Source organism: Lithobates pipiens, unplaced genomic scaffold (assembly GCF_037356315.1).
Source record: "Lithobates pipiens isolate NorthernLeopardFrog02 unplaced genomic scaffold, aLitPip1_a1.2 Scaffold_1, whole genome shotgun sequence".
NCBI classification, from domain to species: Eukaryota; Metazoa; Chordata; class Amphibia; order Anura; family Ranidae; genus Lithobates; species Lithobates pipiens.
Genome location: NW_027507685.1, coordinates 204,650,363 through 204,662,713, shown reverse-complemented (window position 1 = coordinate 204,662,713; position 12,351 = coordinate 204,650,363).

The following is a 12,351-nucleotide window of genomic DNA, read 5'->3' as shown; positions in this document are numbered from 1 at the left end:
TGCTAACCAAAACCCTAACGTGGCTATTAAAATTTCTAACCTGGTAATCAAAAAACTCTAACCTGGTAATCAAAACTCTAACCTGGCTAGTTGAAACCCTAACCTAGCTAACCAAAACCCTAACCCGGCTATTCAAAATTCCCAACCTGGCTAATCAAAACTAACCTGGTAATCGAAACTCTAACCTGGCTAGTTGAAACCCTAACCTATGAATCAAAGAGTTAACAAAGCACCAACACAGGATGGAACTGTGGGAGCTTAAGATTAAGCTGCATCCTAAACGTCAATTGTTCAAATAAAGAAAGTGAAAAAATTTACTTTCCAGGCACCAATCATAAGAAATAAAAAGTAGATTTTTATTAACAATTAATACATAGAGGTAAAAAACATATTAAAATACTGCAGTGTTACTACAGTAGCAGCTAGACCTCTCCGATATTGATCATAGGTGTCAAAAACACGTCGTAATAGACATGTATGACTATACTAAATTATAGCATTCAAATAAGCTCTACATGTTTCGCGAAAATTGCTTCTTCAGGAGATTTATAAACATTCTAAGGAGAGAAAGAAACAGTCAATAATTGTAAGAAAGCAACAGGTGCAAAAAGTTGCGCTACTAGTGAGAACAAGAAAAATTACTCTAAATCAGCAGCTGGCATCAACAACATGACAAATTGTGTATGAAAATGAAATTTCTTTTTTTTTTACTCACCTCTAAATGCTTGTTGCTAGAGGGTCCCTCGTAGTCTGCCTCCTTCATTGCCCGGGCTGGTGACATCACTTCCCCTCGGCACCGCACAGCAGTCATCTGGGACCTGTCTTGTGTCCCAGATGACTGTGCAGCGTATCATGGCGTACGGTACCGCTCGCACATGCACAGTGGGTGCCCGGCTGTGAAGCCACAGCCGGGTGCCCACAGTAAGAATGCTGGAGCGGGAAACGTAGGGTGGCTTCATTCTCCTGCATCGCTGGACCCTTGGACAGGTAAGTGTCCGATCTTTAAAAGTCAGCAGCTGCAGTATTTGTAGCTGCTGACTTTTAATTTTTCTTTTTTTTAGAGGGCATCCCACTTTAAAGTGCATATGGTCATAGAGCATAAGCCATTGAAAATAATGGTAAGTCTATGGTAAACGCAGACACATCCATAAACTCTCCTATATAGAGATGTATAGTCTGTTGGAGAAAGCAGTAGGAGATATTTTTACTGGTTACAGGAAATATGGGAAACGACTTCACCACCCAGCATTCAGGGATGTGCATCAAGAAAACAACACAACAGAGGGAATGAATACTCTTACCCCAAAGCGTGGACACACCCGCCAAACGGCGGTGGGTCGATCGAGCATGGAACAATAGTTTCCAACAGATTCTCCAAAAAGGACCACTGCAGTTAGAAGGTGTACACCTACATCTATATCCCAGGAAATCAATGGTAGATGTTCACAACAAGGGCTCCAGACAGGTATTTGTAGACCGGTGGGTTCCTGTACTCAGCGCAAAAAATAAAAACGGCAGAGGCAATCAAATACCACCAAAAGAAAGCTCTTTGTGGGAAAAAAAGGACATCAATTTTGCGCTTTGTGCTTTAAAGGAAACCTGTCATGAGAGAAATAAGTAGCATCCAGTAGCATTGCTACTCTTCTTTTAAAAATGCTAGTTGCCTGGCTGTCATGCATATCCTTTGCCCTGAGTGCTTATTGAATCACTGACCTAGAACAAATATATATGTTTAGTGTTGAATGAAGTCAGAACTCCTGATCTGTATACTTGTTCAGGGTTAGTAACTCATAAAATACTGAAGTCAGTTCACACCAGAACTGGTGCGTTCCATGCAGGTCTCCCGGACCACATTCAAAACACACTGCGTTTGGGCACCACATCACATGGTACTGCATTACCATTTGGTGCAGCACAATTTGCTAAAGTAGTACGTGCACTACTTTTTGTGTGATATGGTGCAATTTCAGTTCATTTAACCTCCCTGGCATAATTCCTGAGTCTGGCTAGGGGTAGAATTTCAGAACCAAAAGCGGTAACCCAGAGCCAGACTCAGGATCGCATCGCAGGATCCAGGAAGAACTTACTTACCTTGTCCCCTGGATCCTGCGATGTCTCCCCGCAGTGTGAGCGGCTCGTCCGCTCGATTCATCACGGAGCCGAGCTCCGTTCCCTGCGAGCGTTGCGACGCACGGGGACGGAGAACGGCGCCAAATTCAGTACATACATTCTTACAGATTACATTACTGTATCAATTTATTTCACATCCCTTTTGTCCTTAGTGGTTTGTCAGTGCCCTGCATGCAGTTTTATATTATAAAAACTGTTCTTTCTGCCTGGAAACTGGAGATTGTCCATAGCAACCAAAACCTTCCCTTTACATCAAAAGTGGTTTTAGACCAGCTAGAAAACAGTGATAATAAATAAGAATCACTTGCAGAATTGAGCGAAAGCGGTTTGTGGGGAAATTCATCATCAAACACTGAAAAGTAATGACAGCGACAATTCTGCAACTGAGTAAATTTCAGTGTTTTTGATTTGATTACATTATTGAATAATTTTTTTTATTATTATTATATTATTATTTGGTATAATTATTTATGGTTATTTATTATATTATAATTTATGATTTCGTTTTTTCAAACTAGACTCTGGTTTGGACAGATTTAAGTAAGTTATTCCTAAGAATTACAGGCCTACAATCTAAAACGTCAAATTTCCATGCAAAATAATGGTACCGCTTTTAGCACCAAAAATCTGAAATAATCATAGAGCCAGGGAGGTTAAATGAATAGACTAAAAATCATACTGCAGGGAAACACAAAGGAATCCAACAGGAACTCTTACAGCGTTCCTGTGCGATTCTGGTGTGAATCACCCCTGAAGCTAGAGGATGCATAAGACAACAGGGACAGGCTAACTAGCAATTTAATGAAAATAGCAATGGCTGGCTACCTGTTTGTCCCATATGGGGTTTCCATAAAGTATGCCTGTACTAAGATATTTCAAATCTCTTCAAATTTAAAACTAAAACAGTAAAGAAGTTAAAACTCCAACAGGATTAAGGCTGCTTCTCTTTCAGCTGCTTAATGCACTTTAATGATATGTACCACTTATCACCTTACTATGTTTTTGTGTCACACCAGTAGGGGTGGGTTTTGGGTAGTAATGAAAAACAGCACCTACCCGGCCCCGGTGTGCTTGTGGCTCTCTGTCTGGAAATGTCATACTGGGGGTTGCAGAGTCCAGCATAATGCCTTTAGTGGGATTAAAGTTAAGGTTATAAAGGCCCGTACACACGATAAGAAGATCAGAAGAAAAAATATGGACGACGAACGATCGGGCGATTATCTGATCGTTAGTGCTTTCGACAGCTGATTCTAACTTTTTAGACAACAAAACCTGAAAGTGCAGGCTAGAAATTTTTTATCAGAATTGAACACAACGTCCGATCAGTACAGTTTTCGTCTGAAAAAAGACTAGACCTATCCCCTGTATTTTCCTCCTGTGGCAGCTGAGAGGGAGTGGAGGAGAAGCCCACTTTCCGGTGCTGCTGCAGGAGGAAAATACAGATAGGTTCCGCTAAATTACACCCCCACTGCCCTTCCTGTCCAGGTTCTGGGAGTGGACAAGGAAGGACCACGGTTTACCTGTCACCAGCCCAGGATTGATGGATAGATCGCGATTGATGGGTTGCCAACCCCAGGATTAGGGTGTGCCCGGGCACACCAGGCACACTCCTTGCGCATGCCTATGAATTCTTACATATAATGTAATGTTGAGAAGGTTAAATGGTGACAACCTTCAGTGATCAGTAACAGTTTTTATGATGGCCATACTCATCTTTGGCTTCCCTCACTATCCATAGATAATCATTATGGACACAAGCATTGTATGGTGTATTTGACTCACACTCGTTGTTCTTGTCAAGGGGTTCCCAGGGTTGATGACCCAGTAACTGTAGAGACTGAAACTTGAATTCCTTGTTAGGATTTTTATTTTGCATAAAACAGTTGAACAATCTTAGTCTCTAAGTTGGGAATAGAGGGTATCAGGGTAAAGTTTAGCTCCGGTGCAACTGCTGACTTCAATAAAAGTCTCTCTCTCTGTATGCAATCCAGGGAATAGCCACTCGCAACTGGATTCTTTAACAGTTGGATAAATCCTTAAGTTTGGGTTTAGCATCCAACAGGTAATTCTAGATTTTCAAAGTCTCTCACACAGACTTGGTTGGAAACTTAGTTATAACTGGAAGGATAGAAGTAGGAACCTTTCTTACTGTACCAGAATCTTTCAGCTGGTCCAGCGATACTATAAGAATTGTGGATTCAGTCAATGTCTATGGCAACTCAGCTTCCAGGCTCTTACCGAGCAGCCAGCCTTGTGTGCTGCTCTCTTACTGAAGAGTCCTCCCCTGGTTGCGTGTAGAGTTGCTGGGCCTCTCCAAACCCGAGATGGCACTGGAACACCTTAGAATCCTCCTTCCAGTTATTGCTCCTTGAACTAGCCAGTTCTGAGGCTCGGAAACGGATGGATCCGCACCCCAGGCCATGAGGGCCTCTGGGGGCTGGTCAGGAGGACCAGGACCACGGAGTCAGCAACAACTTCTGGACCGGAACCCAGAACCACGTGACTTCGGCACCTTAAGTACCCTCTCCCGGATTATGCAGTGAGACAAACGCGCCCACTGATTGGCTCCGAGATGAAGATTGGTACCTAATGCGTCCAACCAGACTGCGTTCTAAAGCCTCCCACAGGTGTACAACCCCACCTATGACCAGGCAGAACTTCTATACAGCCCAGCCAAACTGATGCCAAAGTACAATTTAGCACAATTAACCCCAAAACGTACTATAGTTTTGAGCAAAAACGAAATGTAAATACATAGCGCGTACTTGTTAGGAGTACCGGCGCTACATGATCATTTGATTTTGTCAACTTTTTGGACACCTTGAGGCTCCTTACTTGCAGGGGAATTATTGTGGTGTATTTATAGTGCCTGTTGCAGGTGTATCGATATAGATGCAGCAAGTGAAGTGCTGTGTAAACTGAAATTATGCATAGTCCAAATGCAAAAAAAGCACATAGAAGCTCCATAGATTTACTTTCCTGTTCTATTATTCACATTAATATAGTGATTTGCCCAAAACTAAGGAAAACTTTGAGGAAGTATGGCATAATGTAGGTTAGAAGCTTTAAAGAAGGCCTGAAGTCAAATATTGCTCTGAGCAGAAGTCTTTGTAGCAAAAGGACTTTTTAGAGTTATAGTTATACAGGATTTATATAGCTCCAACAGTTTCTGCAACACTTTACAATACGAGGGCAGACAGTATTATTACAATACAATTTAATACAGGAGGAATCACAGGGCCCTCGTTAGACGTTACAATCTAGGAGAGAGGGTCAAGTGATGCAAAAGGTAACTTCTGGAATACTTATCTGTCGGTCAGTGTGAGATCTGTCCAGGTCTTCCTTCCTGCTCTCCTTTTTTAAAGCTCTGTGTTAGGCAGATGAGACTGATCCAGTCCTGTGCCATGGTATAGAAGTGGAAAAAGGCGTTGTTTGGTGGGATTTGGATGGAGCCAATACAAGAGAGCAAGTATTTTAGAATATGGGCAGCAGTTTTTATGCCGTGAACTTATAGACTATACAGTAGGTCTACTTTAAGGTGTCCATGGACACCAGAAAGCAATTGTAGGTCTTAACAATTGTGCCAAGTAAACATCCAGGGCACTTCCTTAATCTTGGGAGACCAATTGTTAGCAATTGTTTACTATAATGTTATTGTTTCTAATATGGTGCTATGCATAGTGGTGTCAGCAGGGATCCTGGGACAGTCCACAGAGGCTGCAGAGTAAGGTGCGTTTGTTTTTTTTTTGTGCCCTGGATTAGGTTTCTGAATCAAAGAGATTTTATTTTTTTTGAAAGAAGAACTAGAGGCAAATTTTTTTTTTTTCATTTTGGATAAAGCAAGGAAAGTTTATAACCCCTGTCAGATTTATTTTTTTTCTATCTACCGTATATACTCGAGTATAGGCCGACCCGAATATAAGCCGAGGCCCCCAATTTACCCCAAAAAAACTGGAAAACGTCCATCCCTGTGTGTGTGTCCATCCATCCCTGTGTGTGTGTCCATCCATCCATCCCTGTGTGTGTGTCCATCCATCCATCCCTGTGTGTGTGTCCATCCATCCATCCCTGTGTGTGTGTCCATCCATCCCTGTGTGTGTGTCCATCCATCCCTGTGTGTGTGTCCATCCATCCATCCCTGTGTGTGTGTCCATCCATCCCTGTGTGTGTGTCCATCCATCCCTGTGTGTGTGTCCGTGCAGCCTTGTGTGTCCAGCCTACCTGTGTCCCGAGCCTCCGTCCGGAGCCTCCGTCCCGAGCCTCCATCCCGAGCCTCCGTCCCGAGCCTCCGTCGTCCCGTGCCTCCGTCCCGTGCCTCCGTCCCGTGCCTCCGTCGTCCCGTGCCTCCGTCCCGAGCCTCCGTCCTTCAGCCATGCCAGGATCGCCGCTCTTCGTCGGCGCCTCGGCGGCCATTCCTCTGTTCAAAAGCCGCGCCTCCGTCTGTGATAGGCGGAACACTCAATTTCCCAGCAGTCTGTGTTCCGCCTATCACGGACATCCTCTCATCCTCGTCCGTAGTATGAGGATGAGCGGATGTCCGTGATAGGCGGACCACTGACTGCTGGGAAATTGAGTGTTCCGCCTATCACAGACGGAGGCGCGGCTTTTGAATAGTAGAATGTCCGCCGTCTGTCAGCTCGACACGCTGATCGGGCAGGCAGACGGCGATGACTCGAGTATAAGCCGAGGGGGGCACTTTCAGCCTCAAAAAAGAGGCTGAAAATCTCGGCTTATACTCGAGTATATACGGTATGTCCCATTGTAGAGATTTCCCTTCACTTCCTGTTTCATAGTCAAACAGGAAGTGAGAGGACATCCCTACAAATTAGGAGAATTTCTTGGGGACCCCCAGGTCACCAGAACTTGTGATTTGCCCTCTTATACTTTTCTGGGGAAAACCCCACATTTTGGATTTTCTTTTACTTTCACTTTCAATAATATGGGTAAACAGGACAAATGGAGAGGGTGGATCTCCCTAATGGGGGCACAGACAGCAATAAAAACTGACAGGTTTTCTAATTCCTTGTTTTCTCCCATCCTTGCACCCCCTACAACCTCACCAACACCCCCTTTCCTCTCTCTGGACACAACCTCATCACTTTCAAAATGTACTCATCTCCAACCACCTGTCCCACCAAGCAGAAAACAATTCCTGGGGACATCTCCACTGCACAGACATCTTACCCACTTAACATACCCTGTACAAACCCAACCTCAGCACTCTCCACTTTTAAACTTGCTACTACAGAAGGGGTTTCCAACATTTTCTTAGAAGCCTGCTTTACCACCTGTCCCCTAGATCCTGTTCCCTCACATCTACTTGGTACCCTCTTCTTCTATCTTATGCTCCCTCACTCACATCTTCAATCTCTCACTCTTTACTGGCACCTTCCCCTCCCCTCTAAAACATTTTGTGATCACGCCCATACTTAAAAAGCCCTCACTGGATCCCACCAGCCTGAACAACTTAAGACCTATCTCCGCTCTCCCGTATGTGTCAAAACATTTATAACGCTTAGTCTGCAACCGTCTTAGCTTCTTCCTCACTGACAACAACCTTCTTGACCCCTTACAGTCTGGCTTTCACTTGCTACACTCCACTGAAACTTCCCTACTGAAACTCACTAATGACCTACAAACTGCTAAAACCAATGGCCACTAGTCCCTACCTTTTTTTTCACCAGCCCCTCCCTCTTAGATTGTAGGCTCGCAGGAGCAGGGCTCCTCTAACCCTCTTGTTTTGAATTGTACTGTTGGTGTAGTGTCTCCCTTTACATTTTAAACTGCTACGCAAACTGTTGGCACTAAATTAATACTGTATAATAATAATAATCCCTATCCACTATATCAAAACCTAAAAAAAGGTTTGCCTTTAGTTATACTTTAATTTATTTTTAACTAAATAAATACAATTTTATCAATGATGTTAGAGAGTGTTTATATTGTTTATTTTTCACTATAGGCGTGAAGGAGCATTTTTCAAGTTAACAAATAGCAGAGAATGCAATTTACCTTTTACTTATCTGCCAAAGGCTGAACCAAAGAACTGAAATCTTACTGGTTGTTGAGGGTTATTGTATTTGGGATTGGTTGACCTATTGTTAATACTAAATTTGTTTTCATTTCAAAATTGATCTTATTTTTTTGTCAGGGTACCTGTCATGATTTGAATGAGGTCAACCCTCTGTAGAGCTGTGGGAAGTGACAACCACTTGGGGTTATCAGCTAATCCTCTGACATTACCTATGACACTGTTGACCCCAGCCTCGTAGCCTAGTGTCACATTGACATCGGAGTGTGTTGTGCTTTTCCAGTCCAAAACTGGGGCATTTCTGAAATCCCTATAGTGGCCTATTATAGCAAAGGGAAGAATTAGTTGTCTGTGTTACAACAAATGATATACTTGGCGTTCTTACAGGCAAAGCGCTCCCATGTGGCAGAGAAACTGACCCATATAGCACTAGGGGCTTCCTGCATAACATGTGGCAGTGTTGCCCATAACAAACTAATAGACATTTATGTTGACTTTCTAGCTAGAACTAGAGAGAAGGGTCATTGGGATTTAACTGTTTGATGTTCCACATGGACATTTTTTTTTCGTTTTTTTTTAACCATTTGTGTAAAAATTGGATGCTAGGGTTTTCCTTTTTTAATTAGACAGATAAAAAGTGATAAGGCTGACACTAATCACCCTATACATGAAAAGGTTATATTTTGAATGTCTCCTTGTAGAGTTTGTAATTATGTAAGTACATGAGAGCAGTCATGTTAGCACTTTACATAATCAGAGTCCGCTTCCTACTTGGTACAGCTGTAGAGACCTTGAAAACGTTCAACAGCACGCATAGACGAATCTCCCACTGCGGCTATTGTGTTCCAACATCCAGAATACCCGAATAGCGACTGCATCTGATTTGATGACAGTTTTCAGTCTGGCTCCCGGCTCTGATTTTCCATAGTGCGGGGAGGTCGCAAAAGGGCGAATTTCAACCAGTTCATCAGGAACTCAAGTGAGCTTTATCTCAGCAGGTATTCGCTAGAGGGATCATTGAAAGATCTACAAATATAGTATACTAATATGGCACAGCAAGGGTGTAGAAATGTAAAAGTCATATTTAAACTTACGTTAAAGTAAACCTGTCTTGAGAAATATATGGGTCTGCCTTTGCTGAGCTCCTAAAAATGCTAGTTGTCTGGCATTAATGCTGATCACCTGACTACAATACCTTCAGATTCACCACTCTGAGATACAATAAGTATGCAGATCAAGAAAGAAATCAACATACTCAAAGTATTCAAGCCGTTGGACCAGCATTACAGCCAGGCAGTCTCCATATTTATTTCTCGCTTTCCTTTAAGGTGACAGCAGTAATCATAACTCAATATACATTTTATAATATATATAAAATACACAATGCATTCCTGTTAATATACAAGCAATATAAAGTATAGAAAAAAAGTGGAGGTGCAAGAGAGATCAGTCTGGCAAAAGTTTTCTGTGTATAAAGTGTGTTCAGATGTAACACAGTGGTAATGAATCACTTACCATCATTTGATATTAAACTAGGGATTACCTCTGGTAATAGTCAGTGTACTACTGAGCTAAATCAATAAACTTTAGGTTTATGCATGGAGATACTTGGAAAGGTCATAGTGCTGGCAAGTAGGTCTTTATCCTGTCAAAGTGGAAAGAGAGAAGGGGAAGGAAAGAGGTTTTTCCATTTTTTTTTAAACTTTAGTAAAAACAGAGATTAGAGCCTTATTTTAGGGCATACTCACACTGGGCACGGTTTCCATGTATCATGCCCAAGCATGACTCCTGCTGGCCCCACTCATTTTGTGGGGGGCCCAAGCACACTTACATCATCACCTCTCCCAGCCAGAATACAATGATCCCTACTTCCATGCTCAGTGATCTGCGATAGTTCCATGCTCTAATACTATTAACATACAGATGCGTATCATGCCTGCATCCAACTGAATCATGCCCGAGCCCAACTCTTCACATGGACCAGGGCGCGATACAATGAACTAGCATAGTAGGGGCCACTCACATTAGTCAACAAAACTGGACTTTGGAGGTCAATTGGGCTTAACACAGTACAGACTGCCTAGTATGAGTGTGCCCTTAATGTTAGCTTATATGCATCATAGCAGCATCAAGTACAAAAGACATTTAGCAAGGTTTGATAAGCACTTGGTAAGCATTTGCAAAAATTATTTTGGAATCCACTGGTAGGTATAGATCATACTTGCCTTGAAGGCTACACCATTGATCTTCCAGATAAGCATCAGTGTAATGCCGCGTACACAAAATCAGAATTTCCAACAACAAATGTTCGATGGGATCTTGTTGTCGGAAATTCCAACCATGTGTAGGCTCCATCGGACATTTTTTGTCGGAATTTCCGATAACAAAAATTTGAGACCCATGCTGTGAAAATGGAGAAATCTTCTCAGCCAAAGCCTTCCTTGTTAGTCTAGTTTATTGCACATCTAGTTCCTGCAACTAGATCTTTTGCTTCATGGTGCAAACTGGACTGATAGAAAGCAAGATTTCTAAGGAATTTTTAAAAATGTGTTTAAAGTTAGCTATGGATGGTTTTGTATGTGGCTCAATTATTGCCCACATAATAGATCTGGTCATCTATTTCAAAGGAGAAATTTCAGGAGGCTGACCTGCCAGTTTATATCTGATGTATGTGTGTAACTGCGCTGAACTGGTGGATGGTCTGGTATAATGGAAGTCCTGTGGGCTATGCCACCCTTCAGGTGGGCTTGTACCCAATCAAAATTTGGTTAAGAAAACCCTGTTTGCGTCTAAGACTGCTGCCTTTCTGAAAGCAACAAAAAACACTCTGCACAAAAAACGTTTGGATTGGTGTAAGTGCATGCCCGGTATAAAAGTTCACAGGTAACTGGTAAAGCCAATGTATTTTGAGTGAAATGCCTCCCCCTTCCACAGGGCTATTATGTGAGGAAACAACAGACAGTAAACACAACTAATAAGTATCTCATCCAATAATATAATTATAAACAGGTCAAAAAAGATGTATAATCAATAGATAATGAAGATAGCAAATGGTGTATCAAAAGTGGCTTGTAGATTTTTATAAAATCGAGAAAATGAATACCTGTAATAAATAAATAACAGAACAGCAATTCATAAAATCATGACCTCATAAAATCTGGTTTCTACCTTGCTTAGGCAATAGAGCATTAAAAATGCTCAGATAGTCTGTATATATACTCACCAGACACTTTTTTAGGTACACCTTGCTAGTATCAGGTTGGACCCCCTTTTGCCTTCAGAACTGCCTTAATTCTTTGTGGCACAGATTCAACAAGGTGTTGGAAACATTCCCCAGAGATTTTGGTCCATAGTGACATGATAGCATCACGCAGTTGCGGCAGATTTGTCGGCTGTACATCCATGATGCAAATCTCCCATTCCACCACATACCAAAGATGCTCTATTGGATTGAGATCTGGTGACTGTGGAGGCCATTGGAGTACAGGGACCTCATTGTCCTGTTCAAGAATCCAGTGATGAGATGATTTGAGCTTTGTGACATGGTGCATTATGCTTCTGGAAGTAGATTAGAAGATGGGTACACTGTAGTCATAAAGGGATGGACATGGTCAGCAACAATACTCAGCTAGGCTGTGGCATTTAAATGATGCTCAATTGGTATTAAGGGGCCCAAAGTGTGCCAAGAAAATATCCCCCACCCCATTACACCACCACAGTTCAAGGTTCAATGTGTTGTGCATTCAGAGATGGTATTCAGCATACTATGGTTTTAACAAGTGGTTACTTGAGTTACGGTTGCCTTTCTATCATCCTGAACCAGTCTGCTCATTCACCTCTGACCTCTAAAATTAACGAGGCATTTTCATCCACACTGCCGCTCACTGGATATTTTCTCTTTTTCGGACCACTCTCTGTAAACCCGAGAGATGGTTGTGCATGAAAATCAGGGCCGCTGATAGGAAAGTAACAACTGGCCCTGTTGTACTGGGCCCGGCCAGCAGGGGGGCCCGGGCAACCTAAACAGAGACCTAATTAATGTTATGTTAAAAAAAAAAATCCAATTAATGTTAAAAAAAAAAATCCCCCAGCCACCTTGACTGACTCTCTCCCCCCCCCCCCCACCCCTTGCCGTTCTTTTTACATTTTTTTTTTAGGCCGATAGCTCGATAGGCAGGGGGGGGGACTAT